Source organism: Erinaceus europaeus, chromosome 2, assembly GCF_950295315.1.
Source record: "Erinaceus europaeus chromosome 2, mEriEur2.1, whole genome shotgun sequence".
NCBI lineage: Eukaryota > Metazoa > Chordata > Mammalia > Eulipotyphla > Erinaceidae > Erinaceus > Erinaceus europaeus.
The window spans coordinates 47,802,652-47,826,348 of record NC_080163.1 but is presented as its reverse complement, the minus strand read 5'-3'; the positions used below and the strand labels follow the sequence as shown (position 1 = coordinate 47,826,348).

At 41.7% G+C, this 23,697-nt stretch overlaps 1 long non-coding RNA gene across 2 annotated transcripts; it reads left to right on the top strand.

Annotated features, from left to right (window-relative positions):
- The first annotated feature begins 4,410 nt into the window (after positions 1–4,410).
- LOC132536932 (uncharacterized) lies at positions 4,411–21,570 on the top strand. 2 transcript variants are annotated; one of them, XR_009548460.1, is made up of 3 exons: positions 4,411–4,656; positions 7,619–7,673; positions 21,453–21,570. It is a non-coding gene; the product is annotated as an uncharacterized LOC132536932 (long non-coding RNA). The 2 variants fall into 2 exon arrangements; XR_009548461.1 differs by lacking the exon at positions 21,453–21,570 and adding an exon at positions 12,863–13,128.
- The last annotated feature ends 2,127 nt before the right edge of the window (positions 21,571–23,697 follow it).

Genomic DNA, 23,697 nt, shown 5'->3' with positions numbered 1-23,697 from the left:
CTCAACTCATGGACATGGGAAATGGAAACAAGAGTAAACAATAGGATTACATGAAACTAAAAATCTTCTATATATCAAAAGTAATATACACAAGGATAACCCAGTAAATGGAAGGAGATATTTGCACATACATATCTGATAAGTAACTGATATCAAACATCTATACAGAATTGGTCTAGATCTACAAATGTAAAAATAACCCAGTAAAAAAAGAGGGCAAAAATCCTAACCATGGGATTTTCAAAGTAAACCAAATTTCCAAATAACTTGGTTGTAAAATAACAATCAGGAACCTCCTCCATTCTCTATAAAACCCATATTTCTCCAAGTCCTGGACTCTCTGGGGTGTGGCTCATTTTCCTTCACACTTCTCTTGATCCATACCATTTGATTCTGCATCTGCTGATCCCAAATCAATGCAACCAGTACCACCTCGACATGTTTCACTTCAGACTGTATCCAGAGACACCAGGCCTGGAATGTCAACCCTTCAGCTCCATTACTCTGGTGAGACATTTCCTAGCTCATAGGACTCTTTAATTCCATTTCAGGTCACATACTTCCTAACAAAGCTACAGAACGTGGCTATACACCAGGGCTCATGAGATAAAGCACATGTGCACATGTATCCATAAGTTAGAGGAAAAATAAATACCTTAAAGTAAAAGAGCACAATAGTGGAGCAAGCAAGTAGAAAGACCTTAAAAAAAAAAAAGGGGAGTCGGGCGGTGGCGCAGTGGGTTAAGCGCACGTGGTGCAAAGCGCAGGGACCGGCTAAGGATCGGTTTGAGCCCCCGGCTCCCCACCTGCAGGGGAGTCGCTTCACGGGCGGTGAAGCAGGTCTGCAGGTGTCTATCTTTCTCTCCCCCTCTCTGTCTTCCCCTCCTCTCTCCATTTCTCTCTGTCCTATCCAACAACAAAGCAACGTCAACAATGGCAATAATAACCGCAACGAGGCTGTAACAACTAGAGCAACAAAAAGGGGGAAAAATGGCCTCCAGGAGCGGTGGATTCATGGTGCAGGCACCGAGCCCAGCAATAACCCTGGAGGAAAAAAAAAAAAAAAAAAAGAAAAGACGCCATAAAGTACTTAATCAAATAGTTTCTACTTAGACCTAGATATCCTCCTCACCTACTTCCTATTTCACTTCCATAGATAAAGTAAGGACTACAAAAGCTGGATAAGGGCAAAAGATCAGCACTCTCTAATGATGGCTCTTTTGGTCACTATCAGCCTACCCCATCATCTGGGGCCCTAGTCATGGAATCCTGAGATTCCTACACAGATATGATAGGTCTAGAACTCTAACAGATCCCTCTCTCCACCATCACTGGTCATCTCTATCATGAAAAACATCATAAACCTTCCACAGGGGAGGAGGGAAATGAGAGAGAGAGAGGAAAGAGGAGAGAGGAGGGAGGAGGGAGGAGCGAGCAGAGAGGAGAGAGAGCGAGCTGCAGCACTGCTTCACCACTTACGAAGCTTTCCCCCTGCAGGTGGGGACCAGGGGCTTGAACCCAGGACCTTCTGCAATGTAATGTGTGTGCTTAACCAGATGTGCCACTGCCTGGCCCGCCTTTCTTTCTTTACCATCAGGCTCTCCTAGTGGACTGTAAGTTCCACATTTGCCTTGATGGTATTTTTCTATCACCAACACAACACCAGACACACACCCATCTACTAGTAACAGTAGGCAAACTGCACGCCCTGCAAAATGACTGCCCTGAGTGCCTCAAGAAAGTCACTCAATAGTGGTCCGGGAGGTGGCGCAGTGATAAAGCTTTTGACTCTCAAGCATGAGGTCCCGAGTTCGATCCCCGGCAGCACATGTGCCAGAGTGATGTCTGGTTCTTTCTCTCTCCCTCTATCTTTCTCATAAATAAATAAAATATTAAAAGAAAGTCACTCAAAAAAAAAAAGTCTAAGGATCCACTCTTGATTAAATGACACTAAAGAAATATAACAACTCATTGTAATAGGTGTCTTTGGTAGGAATGGATCAAAAATAAAGACTAATAATGAACATGATTGTGTTGATGGTGATATACGAAGTGGTAGTACACACAACTTACAGTCCCTGGCACACAAATAGCCAGAGATGAGCAGTGCTTTGGTAAAAACAACAACAAGCAAAAAATAAGAAGGTGTGTGTGTGTGGGGGGGGGGGGAGTAGTAGAATGAAGAGGAAAGGAAGGAAGGAAAGAAGGAAGGAAGGAAGGAAGGAAGGAAGGAAACAGGATGTTGTGACTGAGACCACAAGGGAAATTTAGTATGAAATGTACATTAAAGAAGAGTATTACAGGGCCAGCAAAATAGCTCATCTGGTTACTGCACCAGCTTTGCGATGCACAAGACCCAGATCAAGTGCAGCCCCTTCCACACTGGAGGAATCTCCAGTGCTGTGCTATCTATCTCCCCACCCCACCCCAACTTCGTATATATCTGAAAAAGTCAGTTCTTATTAGTGAAACACAGAAAATGGGGAGGAGCATTATATCAACATTTTATTTCCTGAGTTTGATCATTCATCCATCATTAGGCAAGATAATACAAAGATTCTTACCACTGTGCTTTTTAGAGCAAAATGTCTTAATGTCTACAACTTAATTTCATATCATAGAGTAAAATTAAGTACATATGAGCATGTCTATAAAGTCTACGTATTTATTTGTGTCAACGCATACTGTGCGATTCTAAAACATTTTTTTTGTAAATTTTAGATTTTTCCAAAGTAAAAAAAAGAAAAATTGGAGTAACACACAGGACAAATAGATTTGTATATACAGTCAATTATATAGATGCAGAAAATTCTGCTTTTCATTTTCAGCTGAAGTGCTGTGATTTATCCAAGCTCACACAGAACCTCTAATAGATGAGAGATTATGATCAAAGCATCCAAACTCCTAGACTTTTTAAATTATCACTGCATAAAACAATTCACTTGGAGGAGTCTAACGGTAGCACAGTGGGTTAAGCACACATCGTGTGAAGCGCAAGGACCAGCTTAAGGATCCCGGTTTGAGCCCCTGGCTCCCCACCTGCAAGGGGGGGTCACTTCACAGGTGGTGAAGCAGGTCTGCAGGTATCTGTTTCTTTCACCCTCTGTCTTCCCCTCCTCTCTCCATTTCTCTCTGTCCTATCCAACTACAATAGTAATAACTATAACAATAAAAAACAACAAGGGCAACAAAAGGGGAATAAATTAAATAAATATTTTTTTAATTCACTTGGATTCATGATAATCTCAGTCAGGTAACTTTAAGGGCCCTGCACTGAATTACCAGTTGAATATGCATGAAAATGATTTTAAAAATCAAAACAATGTTCAGTGATTTTAATCTGGAACTCCGCCTTCCAGACATTTCAGCTTATAAGATGAAAGCTTTCTCATTTGCATACATCCAGCACTGAGACCATTAATCAAATGTCAGTCCTTTCTTCCTAGCCACCCCCTCCCAAGCTACGTGAAGTATTCCTCTAATAATACTAAGCATCTAGATACCTGAAGAATAGAATAATGGGAATGGTAGAAAGGTAAATCTAGTATGAGGGACTTTCTTTTCTCTACTTTTACTAAAATTCTTAGATTTAGTTTTCCTTTTCCTTCTCAATACAGTCTTTGAAGCCTGTACAACTATGAGTGGTCAAATTCTTGTTCATCCTTTGAGCCCCAACATAGACTCCTCTTCCTCTGAGAAACTATTCCTGAGTTTACCAGGATACTGTAAAAAAAAAAAAAATCCTTTATCTGGACTCCCCAAAGCCTACTCCCCCCACCCCTACCCACCTTCTTTATTAAAATGTGAACCTCACACACTCATCTTTATTGCCCACTTGCTTGTCAGTCTCCATCACTGATCACGTCCCCCACAAGGACAGGAACTGGGATGTCAGTGCCGAGTCTGTGCCCAACCACAGCAGACTTTGATAATCCGCTATGCTGAATTTTTCCAAAATAGCTGGTCCAGTTCCACTCTTTACGGAGCTGAGATGACTCATGGAGGGCAGGCTGAGGCCAGCTCTCTCTTGAAGCAGCTCCAGTGAAGCTTTCCTTCTGCCTGTTGTTTCAGGTGTCCTGTATCATATCCCCTTTGGGACAGGAAGTGTCCTGTGTCACTGTTTTCTCCTCTTGTTCTGATTCAAAGGCTATACCAGAGAGTTCCTGAGTGAAGATCAGGGGGCCTGGGTCCAGTTACCCACCACCTGCTAGAACAGCGACTTGGCTGCACTGCCGAGTGGGAAACAACACATGCTTTATTAAATAATAACAACATTAATAAGCACTGCTCACTCCATCCGGTCATTTCAGCTCAGGGATCAGCTTTATAGTCTTGCCAGGGTGGGACAAGGAGAACAGACTTCACAAAGCAGCAAGGGGCAGGAGATTTGCAGGATGCAAATTCTTTGAATTCCATGGATTTGACTGTGGAGCAATCTGTGCTTATTCTATCCCTCCCTAAGAAGATTCCAAACAGAAACTGTACCCTACTGGTATCAGTGGCAATAACTGCAGCCCAATATGACAGGAAAAGTTTTTGCTTAACAGTCAGACAATGCAAGTTTCACTCCAAATTCCTTCTTTTCATCCTGAGGGCTTGGGGGGAAAAGAAGATAAGCTATGAATGATGGTTGATGCCTTCCTCATGTAACTGTGAGTAGAAAAAAAGATAACTGTGATCTGGGAGGTGTGGCACAGTAGATAAAATGTTGGACTCTCAAACATGAGACTCCAAGTTTGATCCCTAGCAGCACATATACATAAGTGATGCCTGGCTCTATTTCTCTCTCTCACTAATAAATAAATGAAATCTTAAATGAAAAGAAAAGACAGATTATTATTAATTATCATTATTTTTACCTCTAGTGTTATCACTGGGGCTCGGTGTCTGCACTAGGAATCCACTGCTCCTGGAGGCTTTTTTTCCCTTTTTGCTGCCCTTGTTATTTATCTTTGTTATTGTTGTTGTTGTCATTGCTGTCATTGTTGTTGGATAGGCCAGAGAAATCGAGAGAGGAGGAGAAGACAAAGAGGAGGAGAGAAAGATAGATACCTGCAGACCTGCTTCACTGCTTATGAAGCAAACCCCCTGCAGGTGGGGAGTCAGGGGCTTAAACCGGGATCCTTAAGCTAGTCCTTGCGCTTTGCACTATGTGCACTTAACCCACTGTACTATTGCCCGGCCCCCTAAAAAAGACAGATTATCTTGATAACCAAACAAGTTGTAAATGATATTATACATATACCTTACACATCACACGGCATACTATAAATCTGTGAGAGGGTTCAGGAAAACCACTTCCTTAAAGGAACATCAGTAGGAACTAAGAGTATGACAGGACAGATTACCAGGGCTTTTCCATCCAGACAGGAAGAAGAGTACATAGATACACACTCCAAGCTCAGAATATACTTAGTCAAGGATACAGAAGCTTCTGGGGGCAAAGCAGAGACACAGAGTAGGTCAGATGCTTTGTTTCTTCTCACCCTTCACTTTTGGGCCTAGGTTTTCACAAGATGAGGCATATTGACAATTCTACCCCCCACTGTAAGTTCTCACCAAAACTGAGAAAACTGAATTTCTGTAAACACACACACACACACACACACACACACACACACACACACACACCATGAGAATTTTAGTCCAGAATTCCATGTATATCTTTTTAAGGAAATACCTGCTAACAAAAGGATCTCCCTCCTGGTCCTGTAACCAATGTCAGCACACATCATCTAAGGAGTGGGAATCAGAGTCAGTGCCTGGGGCCCTGAACAATCACATTGTCATCAGTGTCCCAATATCCCTAAAAGCCCACAGAAGTCTCTCATGGAGTCTTTCTCCATCCACCAAGATCTGTCAATATCACTTTCTATTTTTTCTCAGTCTTTTTCATCCCCCATACCAACTTCTAGCCCTATTTGTGTCCTCAGTGTCTCTCACCTAGACTAGACCCACGGCATCTCAAAAGCCTACCTTTCTGGGGCATGCTACTACCCCACCCATCCCCAATACTATTCTCCACTGTGCAACCAGAAATCCCTACTCTACATTATCACACCACAGAATGTGTTTCCTATAATCCTTTAGGTGGTCCCATAAGCCACAGGTCTCATCCCAAACTCCCCAAAAAGGCACATGAGCCTAGTCTCCATATTATACCTTTCCCCTCTGTCTTAACCAATTACTCACAATTCCCTTCAGTTTCCATAATGTGTCTCACTGTACCCCCACCCCCATCACCCTCCACTAACTCTTCCTACTTCCTGGAAAGTCTTTCCCATCTTTAGCCAGTTCTTATTATTCTTCATGACTCACTCAGATACCACTTCCTTTAGGATGTTATCTCTGAGGCCAAGGACTCTAGCTCTAGTCCCATGTTTCAGTGTAACCAGTTCAAATTGGAATTAACTATAAATAACACTTACTTCTTGGGCTGAGAAGACAGCATAGTGGTTATACAAATGCCTTTCATGCCTCTTCCTTTCTCCCTCCCCCTCTCTTTGTGCTCTTCTCTTCCCCACCCCCACATCTCCTTCACTAAAATAATAAAGTATTTTAAAAAAACAACTCATCTTCCAGGCTGATGAATAGCTCACTTGGACAGTGTGTTGCTTTGCCATGTGCACAACCTAGATTCAACTCCAGCACCCATGGCATTAAAGGAAGTGCTGTGGTCTCTTTCACACTACACAACATAACTCCCCAACTAGGTGGAATCTTCCTCCAAATGATGGGTAGGCTTGATCCTGTTCTGTTCCCCTGTCCCTTGCACAATATCTGAACATTGTAGATAATGAATAAACTGCTGACAGAAATGAAGTTAAGGCCTCCAAATAGAATTGCAGTGGGAAGTTCAGGTGAGAGCTCCCTGCATATGGGGAAAGAAAGAAGATTCCTAAGTTGATGAAGCCTACATTTAGAGAGCCTAGAGATAGATGCCCAGAGCGACAAAGCATCCAAGCATTGCCTCAGGAGAGAACCAGTTCACTTCCAAAGCTGCCTCAGGCCTAGTCAGTGATCCCAAGCCACAGCACTCTCAGACTCCCAGCTCAAAATGGGAGTTGCAAATTTCTGAGGACATGTTTGCATGCTATGGAATGCACAAAGCCACAGACAAAAGAGGACGGGGCCCTGGAGAACAATTTAATACTTTAAAGCTTCTTTTTAATAGCTAGCATTTATTTCACACTTTATTCCAGGTATGCATGTCTGCTCACTTAATCTTCACAATGGCCCCATGATGTGAGTACTATGAGTGGCTTCCATTTTTAGACATAGAAATTAAGACCCGGAAAGGTTAATTAAGTGACTTGAGTAGTGTAATGGAATTCAGACTTTGGATATCTAGTTCCAAAATCAGGTGCTAGCCACTAAACTATGCTGCCTTTCCTAAAAACAAGTAATAGTGAAAGAAAAAGTTATGTTATGGAGTTAGCTTCATATTTCATTATGTTTTTATTATATTGATTTATTACCACAGGGTTGTCACTAGGGCTCAGTGGCTACATAATTTCACTGAAGTTTTTTTTTTTTAAGTAGCAGATGAGAAATAGAGAGAATGGGAGACACCAGCGGCACTGTTTCACCACTTGTGAAGCTTCTCTCTTGCAGGTAGAAAGCAGGGACTTGAACCTAGGACCTTGCACTCGGTAACAGAGGTGCTCTACCAGGTAAGCAATCACCTAGTCCCCCATATGTTTGTCTGGTTTTTGTTTTGTTTTGTTTCTAAGATAAAATACAAGACTTCAATATTCAAGTCTACCTTACCCATCCAAGCTCCTTTCTCCACACCCTTGTACGTTACAGTCACTCTGGTCTCCTCTCAGTTTCTAGAAGGTGATAAGGACCCCTCCACATAAGCTGACCCTCCTCTAGGAAAGCTCAGAAGACCCTGATAGCCCTCCACCAGCCAACTCCCGTTCTCTCACATCTGGGCTCAAGTGTCACCATTTTGGATAGGCCTCGCCAAGTGACATTCTCTGGGTCTCCCCTTACTTCTGCATTGTAGCAACCGTTCAACCACTCCATAGCAAGGGTCTCAAGTGAGTGGCCATGTGGTTCCTTTCTATATCTGTTTCCTCATTGTATATAGAAGTCACAAGGGCAGAAGCTCTTTTGTTGGGTTCACCAGCCATTTGACAATGAAGTACTCAACAAAGGCTTACTAAATGAAAGAATAAATGCTTGAGTGAATGAACTAACCAGAGGAAGGGTGGAATTGCTGTCTTGGTTCTCATCCTTGGGACACATACTTTCACTAACAGTGGTGCTACTTTACTGGGATACATTTAAGACTAAACTTCAGGGTTACAGATGCATATTTTTGGAGAAAAATATGCAGACATACAGACAACTACCAGCTCATCTGTCCTGGGGTGAGTGTGAACATGAATTTTGCTTTCTAAAGAGGTAGTCCTTAGAGAAAAACATGAAACTGTCCAGGCCTCCAAGGATAATCTTGTGTGACCCCAAACAAGGCCAGACAGACTTTACTGCTAATAAAACTTTTCTTTCCTTTTTTTTTCCTTTCTTTCTTTTTCTACCACCAGGGTTACTGCTAGGGCACTGTTCCTGCACAATCCTTCTGCTCCTGATAGATTCTATTTTTCCTTACATTTCTTTTTTGACAAAGGATGAGAGACAGAGAAAGAAAGGAGGGGGAAAGAGATAGAAAGAGGAGAGACAGCACTGCAGTACTCTACCATGCAAAGCCTCCTAGTGCAGGTGTTCCCATGTAGTATAGGGAGAGGGGCAGGGCTGGAACCCAGGTCTGCGTGCATGATAAAGTATATATTCCACTTGGTTGAGCCATCTCCCAAGCTCCTGCTAGAACCTTTTAACCCAAATCCACAGGGCTGAAAGGACTTAGAATTCCTATCATACCTCTACTTGGAATGAGCTCCCAGACTTCCCACTGTCCTCAGATGCAGCAGCAAAATCTCTGGTTCTTTTTTCTTTAATATTCTTATTTATTTATTATTGGATATAGACAAAGAAATTGAGAGGGGTGGAGAGATAGAGGGGGAGAGAGACATCTGTAGCCCTGCTTTACCACTTGTGAAGCTTTCCCCATGCAGGTGGGGACCAGGGGCTTGAACCTACATCTTCACACAATGTAATATATGCACTTAACCAGGTGTGCCACTGCCTGGCCCCCTAAAATCTCTGGTTCTGTGCTATCCAAACTCACCCAATAAAATGGAGTCATGAAGCAGAAATCTGGAGGCTGCAGTCCCCACTGAAGAAGGGGAAACTTAAGCCTCAAAATACAGCTAACCTTTTCTAAGACAATGGGCATGCCTGTTGATTTCAGCTTGAGTTTAGGAAAATGTTTATTAAGAGCAACAAAGGGGAAGGGGAACAAAGACACAGATAGTTATTAAAAAGACAACTAGGGGGCTGAGCAGTAGCGCAGTGTATTAAGCACACATGGCATGAAGCACAAGGACTTGCGTAAGGATCTGGTTCGAGCCCCCCCCCCCACCTGCAGGGGAGTCGGTTCACAGGCCAGGCTGCAGGTGTCTCTCTCTCTCCCCTTCTTTGTCTTCCCCTCCTCTCTCCATTTCTCTCTGTCCTATCCAACAAGGACAGCAATGACAACAACAATAATAATACAACAACAGCAACGATAAACAACAAGGGCAACAAAAGGGAAAAAACAGCCTCCAGGAGCAGTGGATTCCTAGCACTGAGCCCCAGCAATAACCCTGGAGGCAAAAAAAAAAACAAAACTAGAACCACAGGAGAGGAAATGTCTCTGCTATTACTCCCAGCAGGTCACTATTGTGGACAAGAAGTAATATCATTTTTAAAGTGCTAAACAGGAAGGAAGGACTTGGGAGGGGAGAGTAGGAGATAGGAGATAAGAGTAGTTTCCCCCTCCACAAAATTTTATTTAGACATCCTTCTTAGAGACACATCACCACAAACATCTTTCCCCCTATGTTTTAGAGAATGTTTTCCTGATGCACTTTGTTTTCGTTTGTTTGTTTGTTTGTTTGTTTTTTGGATGGAGGGGAGGAAGTAACAGAGCAAGGGAGGTCTTCTCTGTTTCTCTTCCCCTTTCTTTTTCCTCTTCAGTTTGGCTCTCTTACCAGGCCTCTTACATCTTCTGAGTTCCAAGAGTATCCTGAGGATATTTACTAACAGGAAGTCAGGCAAGAAGGGAATTGACACAGACATTAAGTGACATAAGCCTGCTGACAAGCTGTCGACTCAGCCTATTAAAGATATAGCTAAAAAAAGCCAGCATTTTATTCAAACTAGGTTACCTCCAAGTGCTGTGGATATCAGCTAGGAATTTGCCAGACTGAGAAAGAAGGAGCCAAGAGGTTAGTGATTTCTCCCGAGGACAAGAAGAAATCAAGGGGACAAGGGGAAGATACTAAGAGAACTCATGAAAATGAATAAAGTAGAAGAATTGGAGAGAGTCATCTCTCAGCCAGATACCCAAAAGCAAGAAGCAGAGGCTTGGTTGCCAAGATCTAAGTAGGCCACTGGCGTAGACTCAGCATTATATAATTGTGCCTTGCGGGAGAGTAGATAGCATAATGGGTATGCAAAGAGACTTTCATGTCTGAGACTCTACAGCACCAGGTTCAATCCCCCCCACTACCATAAGCCAGAGTACATCAGTGTTCTGGTAAAGAAAAAAGATATATTGCCATGCCTTCATTTCTGATGCTTGCTAAATATTCTATTTTTAATAAAGAATATTTTATTTTATTCTATTTTATCTGTTTATTTAATTTTTCATTGCCACCAGGATTGTCACTGGGGCTCAGTGCCTGCATGATAAATCCACTGCTCTTGGCAGCCATATGAAGGCATCAGGAACAGTATCAAGGGCACTCTGTGTGGTGGAGCTGAGCTGCTGTCTCTCTCTCTCTTTTTAAAGATTTTATTTTATTTTATTAATGAGAAAGACAGGAGGAGAGAGAAAGAACCAGACATCACTCTGGCACATGTGCTACTGGGATCAAGCCCAGGACTCCCATGCTTGAAAGTCCAAAGCTGGGAGTCGGGCTGTAGCACAGCGGGTTAAGCGCAGGTGGCGCAAAGCGCAAGGACCGGCCTAAGGACCCCAGTGCAAGCCCTGGCTCCCCACCTGCAGGGGGGTCACTTCACAAGCGGTGAATCAGGTCTGCAGGTGTCTATCCTTCTCTTCCCCTTCCCTGTCTTCCCTTCCTCTCTCCATTTCTCTCTGTCCTATCCAACAGTGACATCAATAATAACAACAATAAAACAAGGGCAACAAAAGGGGATAAATTTAAAATAATAATAAAAAGGACAAAAAAAAAAAAAGTCCAAAGCTTTATCACTGTGCCACCTCCTGGACCACTGTCTCTCTCCTTTTTATCTCTCCTCTCATTAGCTTTCAAAAAGAGAAAGAGAAGGCAGGGTGGGGGGAGGGAGACAGGAAGGAAAGAAGGAAGGAAGGGAGGAAGGAAGGAAGGAAGGAAGGAAGGAAGGAAGGAAGGAAGGAAGGAAGGAAGGAGATAACAAATTGAGCCAAGGGGCCATTCAGCAGTATCTCACACATGAGATTCCTAGCACCACAAAAGAGAGATAAGTGATAGTATCTAAAATGGGTCTAGCTCTCCAAATAGAGAGGAGCACGTTATTTCTTGAGGAATCCAATATTTTTAACTTTCCATAGAGAACAGATACCTTTGAATAAATGTTGAAAGCTATGGAAAAACTCTTGCCAGGAAAATGTATAAGAAAACATTAGCAATCCCATGGCCCCTATCACCACCACTAAAGCAAATCAGTAAACTTGTGTCATAAAAGAGCAAAACCCAGGTGAAAGAAGATGGGTTTACCCAGTAAAATGCACACATTACCATGTGCAAGGACCCAAGTTGAAGCCCTCAGTCCCCACCTGCAGGGAGGAAGCTTCACCAGCAGTGCAGCAGGGCTACAGGTGTGTCTCTCTTTCTCTCTCCCTCTCTATCTCCCTCCCTCCCTTCATCTCAATTTCTCTCTGTCCTATCAAATAAAAGAGAAAGAAGAAGAGGGAAAAAAAAAAAAGAAGAAGAAAGGCCACTGGGAGCAGTAGATTGATCATGCAGGCACTGAACCCCAGGAATAAGCCTAGTGGCAATTTAAAAACAAACAAAAAGGTGAAAAGCCTCATCGACCATCACAATCTACGATGGCTTTACCTCCAGCCAGATCAATGAATGTCTGTTACAAAGTGGCAAGCATCAGCTCAGTAAGAGACACATGTCCCTATCATCCTTGTTGTCTATAAGCAGAAAGGGTTCCCATCTAAGAGAGAGCTTATCATCATTGGAAGCATTCCAGCAAATGTAATTTGAGAATTATCAGGGGTGTGATGGACAGGTTTCAACCATGTCACTGAACTCAATGACCCAAGCCCGTTTAGGACCTTAAAATATTTTAAATACGGTTTGAGAACCATTTGCAGAGTGCCCCTGGGACCATGTGGGAAATTCTGAATCTCAGGTAATACATGTGCATGTCAGTGCTGTAGACAGGGATGGAGGAAGAAGAGTGGGCAATTCCCATCTTGACTCTTAACCCAGGTCTAGAATTTATAAAAGGAAAAAAGCAAACAGAAATATCTATCTTCATAACCATCTCCTATAATAATAACACCAACATGATTTGTCATGTTCTTGTATGTGCCACATACACTCCTCGGTGCTTTTTCACCTCTTATTTTACTTAATCTTTACAATAACATAGGTTCCTATTTTCTCTTCTCTTCCTCTTTGCAGATGATGAATCTGAGAATCAGAAAGGTAAGTAACTTGTTCAATGACACATAGTCAAATGAGGAGCCAGGTCTTGGTGCCAAAGTTTCAGTTCTTATTTTTCCTGTCATTGCCAGGATTTAGCTGTTCTGAGCCAACTTTTTCAGATAAGAGATATACAGAGACATAAGGAAAGAAGAAAAGATCCCATTGCACCAAAACTTCCCCCAATGTGTTAGAGACTGGACTTGAAACTGGGTCATACAAAGCAGTCATACTCTCCAGGTGAGCTATCTTTCTGGCTCTGAAGTTTTAAATTCTTTTTTTTTTAATTTATTTCTTTATTGGGGAATTAATGCTTTACATTCAACAGTAAATACAATAGTTTGTTCATGCATAACATGCCCCAGTTTCCCATTTAACAATACAACCCCCACTATGTCATTTATCATCCTTCATGGACCTGTATTCTCCCCACCCACCCACCCCAGAGTCTTTTACTTTGGTGCAATATGCCAATTCCATTTCAGGTTCTACTTGTGTTTTCATTTCTGATCTTGTTTTTCAACTTCTGCCTGAGAGTGAGATCATTCCATATTCATCCTTCTGTTTCTGACTTATTTCACATAACATGAATTTTTCAAGGTCCATCCAAGATCGGCTGAAAATGGTGAAGACATCATTTTTTACAGCTGAGTAGTATTCCATTGTGTATATATACCACAACTTGCTCAGCCACTCATCTGTTGTTGGACACCTGGGTTGCTTCCATGTTTGGGCTATTACAAATTGTGCTGCCAAGAACATATGTGTACACAAATCTTTTTGGATGGATGTGTTGGGTTCCTTAGGATATATCCCCAGGAGAGGAATTGCAGGGTCATAGGGTAGGTCCATTTCTAGCCTTCGGAGAGTTCTCCAGACTGTTCTCCACAGAGGCTGGACCAATTGACATTCTCACCAGCAGTGCAGGAGGGTTCCTTTGACCCCACACCCTCTCCAGCATTTGCTGCTGTTACCTTTTCTGATGTGTGACATTCTCACAGGAGTGAAGTGGTATCTCATTGTTGTCTTTATTTGCATTTCTCTGACAATCAGAGACTTGGATGAAATTTTAAATTCTTAACCACCATGCTGCACACCTATTGCTTCAGAGGAAATCTCTTCCCTGTTCGAATTAAAAGTAGTTGGGAGGCAATCAACTACCCAAAGCCCTGATTCAACTTTTCCAGGGATACAAGCAGGCTGCTGGCTGGGAGGCTACAGACACAGGTGCACTGGGGTCTCAGGTCTCAAGCCTCCATTATATTCTGTTCATTACACAGGAAGACTTACAGGTCACACTTTCAAATCCTGGCCTCTTCCTCATTATCTGCTCCAGCATCAGAGCTCTCCCAGGCCTGTATTGACTTGTTTTATCTCTTGGCTTCTCTCCCATCTCCATTAGATCCCAGGCATTTGAGCAAAGTACACAGCTCTCCAGTTCTGGCTGAACGGAATTGACTCGCCATTCCTTCTCTATAATTTTGGGCATAGTCTGAGAGGATTTAGAAGGTGTCATTGACTTGGAATTACAGTTCTTTGTTACAGAATGAATTTCCGGACTCCACTGAAGAGACTAGATTTTCCCCCTCGCACTGACACAAGCAGCTTTGTTCCCCTTCAAAGTGTCTCTCTAATTGCACTGTGCACATTCATTCTGGACTTTGCTGTTTCTCAAGGAGGAACCTTATCAAAGAGAACTCAGACTCCCTCCAGGACTTAACATCTGCAGCCCTCCTTTAGAAATTAACCAAAGGCTACATATTATCTCTTCTACTTATTGCTACTAACTTTTTTATATATAACTATTACAGTTTCTTGTTTTGTTTTTTTTTTGTTATCACCTTTTCAGATAAAGAGACACAGAAACTGAGAGGAGAGAAGCCATACCACCATAGCTCCAACCAGCAGTCTAGCACACAGCTTTGCCTGCATTACAGATTAAATGACCATGTAATTGATAACTAACCAAGTACATTTTACATCTTATTGTTCACATCTGTTTTTGCTATGTCCAAAGTGAATTCACTCTTCCAGATACTGAACTTATTTTGAGGCAGGGATTCTGGGGGTGGGGGGAAGACTGTAAGTTAGGACACTGAGACTCTGAAGCAGATGGTGCTATGAGGAAGAAAAAAAAAAACCCTAACATTATGGTTTCAGCCTTATAAAAGGTAACAATAAAACTTGCTCACATGAGGTAAAACTAAGCCACTAATCCCCTGGTACAGCTGGAAATACAAAAGCTTCTTAAAGTTCAAGGACCTCAACCCACCTGGTTAGACAATAACCAGGCCAAAACCTCATTTCTCAATTGCTCTTGTTATCACTTGCTGCAACTCTCAAACCACTTAAAAAAGAATTCTGGGGATTTTAAAATAAACTTGCTTATGAAGTGGGTAAGAACTGTATCATTTTTTTAAGAAAAAAAAAAAGTCCTTGTTGATGATTGGCTAGAAAAGGGGGAGGGGGCACTTCCTCTAGTGAAAGAAGAATAGGAAAAGTTCACTTACTTTTATTTTTTTTAACCTGTAGTGGGTGCAGAATTGTTTCTTGAGATTTTGTTAAATTTGTCTGTTCTTTTCAAAATGGCTCATTTTGGTTTGTGTTTCATTCAAAAAACAGTTCTAGAGAGTTGACAAGAGTCTATCGTTGTCTACTCTGCACTGACAAAAGCAGACATGCGCTATTGGGTTGATTTTTTTCCACACTTGGTTCTTTCAATACCACAATTTCTTCTGCTCTAATAATCAAATTTACTACAGGCTCTCAAGCAGAGGAGGAACCCCCCAGACTCTAATGCAAGGACGAGTGATACAGTAACCCACGCAGGGACACTGAGTATGGCAAAACTCAAACCCTGTCTCTATGACTTGCCCAAGTATTTGACCTCAATTACCTCACAGAGGAAATGGGCCTGGATAACTCTCCATCTCAGAGGGAAAGTGCCTGACACTTGCATAAATACTCCTATATGGAAATATGACAGGATTTTAGCCTAGGGGTGTTGGGTAGTATGCCAGCTCCCCCTGGCTTCTGCTTAACCATATGCCTATATAGGGATTGATTTTTTTTCAAAGCTTTGGTCTATTTACATAAATCACTTTTACATTTACATAAAGCACCATACTCCCTCCAGGGCATCACCTGCTCCACCCCCTCTCCTTGTCACACCCTGATCCTCTCCTTGTCACACCCTGATCTTCCACCAGTCACTTTTCACTCCACCCTCTCTATGTCACATCCTGTTTCCACCCTACTTGGAGAGTATAAAAACAGCTGCTCTTCTGGTTAAAGACACTTGGAAATTGCTTTCTGGCTCCGAGAGTTCCAGAGTGTATCTCCTGCGAAGTTAGTGCAGCACTAGTTCCTGATCCCTCTCCCACGCAGCAGCCTAGATCAGCTCCAGTTGAGTTCTCTCCAACCCAGAGAGCACTAGCTCAGGAAGAAGCACCCTCAGGCTATCCCGGCATAGGGGTTGACAATGAAATGGACTGGAAATGTCTGTATGTACAAATACAAGTTAAGTGTGGGGACTGGATCAAGCAGGCAGGGCCTCTATCAGGAATGAAAGGGTTAGTGCCTAGCTGAGGAGGTTGCCTGGCTGGGAACCAGCCAGTAGCACCCCAAAGGGGTTCAGTCCTTATTTCTTCTGATCCATCAAGTGAAGACTATTTTCCAGATTTCAATGTGAAATATCCCAGTTTTTAAATATTGGCTCTGGCAGTCAGGTACACAGTTCAACCGGCAGAGCACTGGACTTGCATGTCATAGGCTGTTGGCTTGCCCCCTGGAACTCCATGTAAGGTAATAATACTTTGGCACCTCTCCTTTTCTCTTCCTCTCTTATATGAAATAAACAAAAATCTAAATATCAGTTCAAACAAATCTAACAGTTGGGAGTTTAGGCTCTAGAATGAAATTACCTGGGTTTTTAAATCTCAGTTCTAGCATTTACCTGCATGGGACTTTGAACAACTTATTTAACTTCTTCATGTCTCATTTCCTCCTCTAAAAAAAGCAGATTGTGTGGTCCAGGAGGTGATGCAGTGGATAAGGCATTGGACTCTCAAGCAGGAGGTCCTGAGTTCAATCCCTGGCAGCACATGTACCAGAGTGATGTCTGGTTCTTTTCTCTTTCTCTCCTATCATTTCTCATGAATAAATAAATAAATAAAATCTTTAAAAAAAAAAAAAAAAAAGCAGGCTGTACTAGCACCTACCTCATAGGGGCTTGTAAATAAAGAATATTAGTTTCCAATAAATAATCTGATATATAACCATGCTGATATTAACCTACATCTATATATGTGTGTTAATGTATTGTTAGTGATAAGAATAGTAAAAACTTAGCTAGTACTATTAGTTGGATTTGTTTGTTTGTTTGTTTAGAGAGAAAGAGAGAGTGTGTGTGTATGTGTAAGAGAATGAAAGAGACCACATCACCAAAGCTTGCTTCAGTGAGGTCATGTTTGAACCTGGATCACGTACATGGCAAACCAGTGCACTGGCCAAGTAAGCTGTTTTGTTGGCCCTCTATTAGAATTACTTTTGCAAACACTTCTTTCAAGAGAGTCCTAATTAAAGGCAATACTTTGAGACTTTAGTTGTGACATAGTGGTCCCTAATCACCTGCACACCTTCATCTCAGAGCAGTAAAGCTTAATGGGAAGGCCCTCTCTGCTTCTACCTGCCAGTCATTCTCAGAGACCTAGAGACATTCTGCCACTAGATTCCAGGAGGACTCTAGATATGCACGCTAATGCACAACACTTACTTCTCCTAAAATGTCTCCTTCCTTCCTGGGATGGCAGTAAGCTAGGAACCTCCCCACAAGAAGAAAGCAAGTTCATATCAGAATGCCTTCATCAACAACAGTTTAAGTCACAGAAGTAATATAGGTATAAGAAGCCCACTAGAAACTTGATCCCATTTGGGAATTCCTGGAATTCTTAGACCCAGGGCTACTGCATTAATCCCACCATAGTCAATCTACCAGGTGCGTATCAGAAGGCCTGGCTTCCTGCATTACTGCAGTCCTGAAAAGAAACTTTACAAGTCTCACCAGTCTATCCAGTTCCCACATCCAGAATGAAGAATCACACTGCAAACTATTTCTCCAGTCCTTTCTACTACAAGTTCTAGTGAGTGAGCAAGCAGTGATGCAATCTGCTAGCTCTTTGGCAATAAAGGCTTAATTTCTCTCTCTCTCTTCCTCTCTCTCTCTCCTTTACTGGGGGGATTAATAGTTTACACTCAATAGTAAAATACAATAGTTTGTACATGTGTAACATTTCTCAGTTTTCCACATTACAACTCAACCCCCTCTAGGTCCTCCTTTGCCATTATATTTTAGGACGCGGACCCTCCCCTCCACCCCAGAGTCTTTTACTTTGGTGCAATACACCAAATTCAGTTCAAGTTCTGCTTTGTGTTTTCTCATTTTTCGACTTCTTTTATTATTATTATTATTAGTGAATTGATACTGATAGACAAGATTGTGGGATAAGGAGGGCACAATTCATACAACTCCCACCACCAGCATGCCATATCCCATTCCCTCCACTGGACGCTTCCTCATTTATTATCCCTCTGGGAATATGAACCAAAGATCTCTATGCAGTGCAGAAGGTCAAGGTCTGGCTCCTGTAATTGCTTCGATGCTGGACATGGGTGTTGACAGACTGATCCATACCCCCAGCCTGTCTCTACCTTTCCCTAGTGGGGAAGCCTGCCGGGGAGGTGAGGTTCCAGGACACACTGGTAAGATCTTCCACCCAGGGAAGGCAGGTTGGTAATATTTTTCGACTTCTGTCTATGAGTGAGATGATCCTGTATTCATGAAGGCTTAATTTTATTAAAGGAGTTGGAAGAGACAGTACCTAGAAAATGGAGCTATACCAACCACCCATGCTAGAAATCATCCATTTCCTTTAATCTGGACTCATTTCTTTTAAGTACTGGGTTGTCCTTCACTATGACAACAACAATAAAGGTAATATTTACCAAGTACCACATTTCATACAGTTCAACATCTGGGGGTCAGTAGCACAGCCAATTGAGCACACATATCAGACAACATTCAAGTCTCACAACAACTCAAGGACATATACACTGCCAAGGATTGTATATTTATTACTGTTGAGGAAGCCTAAGAACCTTGGCCAGGGTTCAGGAGACAACTCACCTAGGAAAATGCATACTTTACCATGCATGAGGCCTCCCACCAGCACATGGGTACACAAAGGAGAAACTTCACAAGTAGTGGAGAAGTGCTGTGTTGGCGCTCATTCTCTCTCCCTCTTTCTCTCTCCCTCTCATCTCTTACTCTATCTTGGGGGGGAAAAATGTCCAGGATCATGCAGGCACAAAGCTCCAGTGAAACTCCCTGGCAATAAAATAAAATAAAATAAAATAAAATAAAAATAATAAAGTAAAATGGATTCACTGGGAGCAAAGGAATTGTGCAGGCACAGAGCCCTACAGATGGCATGATGGTAAAAATACATATACAATTTTAAGGGAAAAAAAAAGTCTCATGCCCCACCACAGGACCTTCAAATGTTCTGCCAAACATTGATGTAAGGGAAGAAAGAAATTAAACCTTGTGGATAACCATTTGCCTCTTATTTCAAAATACTAAAAATTTTTGGTCCGGGAGGTGGCGCAGTGGATAAGACTTTGGATTCTAAAGCATGAGGTCTCAAGTTCAATCCCCGGCAGCACATATACCAGAGTGATATCTGGTTCTTCTACTCTCTCCTATCATTTCTCATGAATAAATCTATAAACTCTTTAAAAAATCTACTAAAGGAGGTCGGGCGGTAGAGCAGCGGGTTAATCGCAGGTGGCACAAAGCACAAGGACCGGCATAAGGATCCCAGTTCAAGCCCCCGGCTCCCCACCTGCAGGGGAATCGCTTCAGGTGGTGAAGCAGGTCTGCAGGTGTCTATCTTTCTCTCCCCTCTCTGTCTTCCCCTCCTCTTTCCATTTCTCTTTGTCCTATCCAACAATGACATCAATGGCAATGATAATAATAACCACAACAACGATAAAAACAACCAGGGTAACAAAAGGGAAAAAGTGGCCTCCAGGAGCAGTGGATTCATGGTGCAGGCACCGAGCCCCAGCAATAACACTGGAGGCAAGAAAAAAAAATACTAAAAATTTAAGTAAATAGTTCAGTAATAGTAGTTGAATCTTTATTTCACTTAAATTCAACTTTTTTCTTTTTTAAAATATTTTTTAATTTATTTTGTTTTAATGAGAGAAAGAGATGCAGTGAGACCCACAGCACTGCTTAGCTTATGGTGGTGCAGGGGACTTAATCTGGAAATTTGGAGCTTCAGGTATGAAAATATTTTTGCATAATCATACTATCTCTTCCCACAACAGTTTTTCCTTTTATAAAAGCACCTCTTTCACTGTCTTCTAGTTTTTTTTACCTGTGATTTATATATCAAATTACATATTTTATTACTAACTCCTTTCATTTCCCCTTTTTGATTCAATTATGATATTAAATTAATTTCTTATCTTATGTGTGTAGCTGGATACATTACCATATAATAGCAACATGATGAGATTAAAATATAGAGCCAGTACTACGCACTTTGAAATATTACAAATATGTAAGTTTTCAAAACTTGCACATATCGTAAAAGAATACACAGAAAAACATACATATTAAACACATTAGATCAGCTACCTAAGGAGGGGTGAAGAGGAAGAGGAGGAGGAAATAGTAACTAACATCTCAGGGAGACACCTGGCTGAGAAGGAAGATAATACGCCACACAACAACAGATATTCTTAAGTTAATGTTCTGGCACGAAGACTAGACATAAAATAACGTCTACATATGAATTATCAAATGATATTTTAAGTTGCCAGAGGTCCCGCCTGCCAAAGAGCTCACCTAAGTTACATAAAATGGTAAAAGATGAAGTTGGAAATGCAAGCATTGAATCTGCAATATTCCCAGTACTACCAAAAAGCACGTACAAAGCCTTAAATGAGACATGATTCTGGAGTAAGGCTCCTCAGAGGCAGTGTACAGAGGAGACAATAAAACTGCTAGCAAGGGCCAGGCAGTAGCTCAGTGTCACAGGACTCCTAGTCTGAGCCTCTGAAGGTCCCAGGTTTAATTGCTGGCAGTGCCACATGACAGAGCTAACCGAAGTTCTGATCTCTTATTCTTGTTCTTTCTTTTTCACAAAAATAAACAGGTCAAAATTTCAAAATAAGTAAGAAAATATTAATTTTTTAATTTAAAACTTCTAAAGAAAAACAGCTAAGAAGGGAGAGAACATGATTTTGTATTTGGAATAAGACATAAATGTCCACTTACCACTCCTGTTCATTATATTCCTATACTAGAATTCTGAAAAAGGTAGAAATAAAAGTCACAAAAATTGGAATAGAAGTAAAACTACCATAATTCGCAAGTAACATGATGGTACATGTAAAAAGCTGAAGGGATCTATTAGTTACTAATTAATACTAATAATTACAAACTTAATATAGATAATATACCATTGGCTATACTTCTGCCATCTAGCATTGAGCAGTTGGAATGTGAAATATGAAATACCATCTACAGCAGCATTTTTTGAGTTCCACTGGAACTCAAAAGATGTGATTTTGCTGCTTCTCACCCAATTTTTTTCTTTCTTTTCTTACTAGTGTAAGAAGAAATAAAGAGAGAAGAGGAGAGATACCACAACACCACTCCACTGTCTGTGTCGCTTCATCTTGTGCTATATGTGGTGTGGCCATTTCTCAACAGTACCTGGACTAGAATGCAGGTATTCATGCATGGGAAGGCATGTATTCTACCAGTTGAGCTAGCATCCAGTCTTATAATAGCACTTTAAAAACTTAAAATATTTACAGGTAAGCCCCTCATTCCCACTTGCAAGGGGGAAGCTTCATGAGTGATGAAACAGGACTACAGACATCTTTCTCTTTTTTTTGTATTTATTTATTTATGTTCCCTTTTGTTGCCCTTGTTTTTTGCAGGAGGGCCAGCAAGATAGTTCACCTATTAGCGTGACTTCTCTGCCATGTATGTAACCCAGGTTCAAGTCTGGCCTCCATCACACCAGAGGAAGGCAGTTTCAATACTGTAGTGTCTTTCCTTCCGGCTCTCTCTCTCTTTTTTATTTTTTTATGTTTTATTTTATTTATTTGTTTGTTTGCTTGCTTGCTTGCTTTAGTGGGTTTTTTTTTTTATCAGATCACTGATCAGCTCTGGCTTATGGCAGTGCAGGGGACTAAACCTGGGACTTCAGAGCCTCAGGCATGAGTCTGTTTTCATAACCATTATGCTATCTATCCCCTTCCTCCCTCTGTTTCTCCATTCCTTCCTTCCTTCCATTCTTTCTTTTTGCCACCAAAGTAATCACTTGGACTCTGTACCTGAATGGTAAATCCACTGTTGCTGGCAGTTTTTTTTTTCCCCTGGGGGTAGGGGGGAGGACAGAGAGAAGAAGAAGATAGAGAGGAAGAAAGAAAGAAAAATGCCTGTAGGGAGTCAGACAGTTAAGCGCCTGACAGGCAGCAGGTTAAGTGCACGTGGCAAGAAGCTCAAGGACCAGAAGAAGGATCCTGGTTCGAGCCCCCGGCTCCCCACCTGCAGGGGAGTTGCTTTCTCAGGTGGTGAAGCAGGTCTGCAGGTGTCTATCTTTCTCTCCCTCTCTCTGTCTTCCCCTCCTCTCTACATCTCTCTCTGTGTCCTATCGACATCAATAATAACAATAACTACAACAATAAAAAAGGGCAACAAAAGGGGAAATAAATACAAAAAATACAAAAAAAAGAGAAAGATGCTTGTAGTCCTGTTTCACCACTCATTAAGCTTCCCCCTTGCAAGTGGGAACAAAGGGCTTGAACCCAGGTCCTGCACATCTGTCTCTTTCATATATATGTATGTGTGTATGTTTTATAAGTGATTTACAAGATTATAAGATAATAGGAGTATACTCTATGTTCATCGATGAATTATTCACAATAGCCAAAGAGTGGAAGAGCCTAAATGCCCATCACCAGGTGATTGGTTTGGAAGTTATGGGATATATATTTCATGGAATATTACTCTGCAATATAAAAGATGCTATTGTGTCTTTTTGGATAAAATGGATAGAACTGGATAGAACTGGAGGTGATAGAACTGGATGGTTTCATTCATGTGTGGAATCTAGAGATCGGATATGCATGAACTTGAAGAAGAAGAAGAAGAAGAAGAAGAGGAGGAGGAGGAGGAGGAGGAGGAGGAGGAGGAGGAGGAGGAGGACGACGCAAGCAAACTGTTTCTCAGACTTGTGAGAACCATGGTGGTTATCATTGGGAAGTCAGATTGCGGGGGCACAGAACTTTGGTGATGGGTGTGGTATAAAAACTATACATCCTGATCTTATAATCTAGTAACATACTATGAATAACAAACAAAAAATTTACAAATAAAAAAATTTAAAAAGATAATAGAGGTTTAATTCCATACCACTCCCACCACCAAAGTTTGGTGTCTTGCTCCCTCCTACCCCCCAGTCAATGGTAATCACCATAATTCTCCCAAGGTTTATTATATTTTTTTTCAAGTTTATTTCAATTCTTTATATTCTACTTATGAGTGAAATCACCCCATAGTAGTTCTTCTTTTTTCCCTATTCCCTCTCGGATATGAGAAATAGAACTTGACTTCCTAAAGTGTTCTCTAGAACCTCTTCCCTCTCAGTAATGGTACAAAAACAAAGGTTACTTGTCACAAAAGTTCTGGGTCCTTGTGAAACTGGGGTACAGAGGCTCCTGGTCATCTTCCCCTAGCATTTTCCCCTCTGGAAGTATGGACCAAAATTCTTTGGGGGGTGCAGAAGTAAGGAGTTTTGGCTTCTGTAACTGCGTCTTTGTTGGCCAGTCAATCTCTTATCTT